Source organism: Sinocyclocheilus rhinocerous, unplaced genomic scaffold, assembly GCF_001515625.1.
Source record: "Sinocyclocheilus rhinocerous isolate Xijiao unplaced genomic scaffold, SAMN03320098_v1.1 C36422540, whole genome shotgun sequence".
NCBI lineage: Eukaryota > Metazoa > Chordata > Actinopteri > Cypriniformes > Cyprinidae > Sinocyclocheilus > Sinocyclocheilus rhinocerous.
Window position 1 is genome coordinate 1 of NW_015780746.1, and position 1115 is coordinate 1115.

General features: G+C 32.0%; 1 long non-coding RNA gene across 1 annotated transcript; it reads right to left on the bottom strand.

Annotated features, from left to right (window-relative positions):
• Positions 1–172: 172 nt before the first annotated feature.
• Positions 173–915, bottom strand: LOC107735991 (uncharacterized). The gene is made up of 3 exons (XR_001639565.1): positions 843–915; positions 492–610; positions 173–385 (listed from the first exon to the last, which is right to left on the bottom strand). It is a non-coding gene; the product is annotated as an uncharacterized LOC107735991 (long non-coding RNA).
• Between the last annotated feature and the right edge of the window lie 200 nt (positions 916–1115).

A 1115-nucleotide genomic window follows, 5' to 3' on the forward strand; every position in this document is an offset into this window, starting at 1 on the left:
TTATATCACGCAATACTGACTTTATAACTTGCAACTGCGAGTTTATATTTCACAATTCTGAGGAAAAAATGCAGAATTGCGAAATGTAAACTCGCAATTGCGAGAAAAAAGTCAGAATTGTTAAACAATTGTTACCTTTTTTATTTTTTATTCAGTAGCAGAAACGGGCTTCCATACATCAGTGATTATGACGTGATCCTAACCTTTCCTTCAGGTGAAGCAGATGCCATCTTGCGCATGTTTTCTTGTTCTTGCGGATCAGAGGCGTACTGCGCTAGCTCATACAGCACGTTTGTGCGAGGCATGTTGTTGATGTCAAGGTAATGAGTCAGTGCCGTGCGGTATGTGGTTGGACAGGGGAACGGGTGCTTTTTATTGGATTCCTCTACAGAGTTGAAACATTATTAGCAATCATAGCATGTTACAATATACATAAAAACATATTCTAACTTTTTAATTATACAATATGAATTTCAGATATTAGTACATACCATCCAGATTTTTGAGAGAGATTACAGTATCAAGATCTACTCCAAGTCTCTCTCCTATTCCGTTGACCACCGCTGCATCATTTGTGGGGTAAACAGCAACATGATCTCCAGAATCATATCTGCCAAGTTTGGTAATGAACTGATTAATATGTGGACATTAAAAAAACTCTGGACACTGCATGAATATATACTCAATAGTGAAGATATTATGCACAGTATGCATGCAAACTTCTTTTATATGTTATACGAATAACAGTATTGCTATTTGTAGTAGTGATATTTCAAACCATTTTAGTTGTACAATGCTGTAATATTAAGTATAATAATTTAAAAATATAACTGTGGAATCACCTCAGATTGTTGAATCAACATCACATCATCATATGAACACAATTATAAGAGCTTGAATCTCATTAAAACCCTGAAGAACATGGGTTATATTACACCCTTAAAAAGGGGGAAAAAATAAGAAATTATATTTAATATAGAAATATACAATTATTTTTATATAATAAAGTTATAAAATTGTATATGTATTATTTATGTATCATAATACAAAACTAAAAACAGGCTTAATTTTCCTCCTACAAAAAAAAAGAAAAAAAAAAGAAATTGTATTTAATA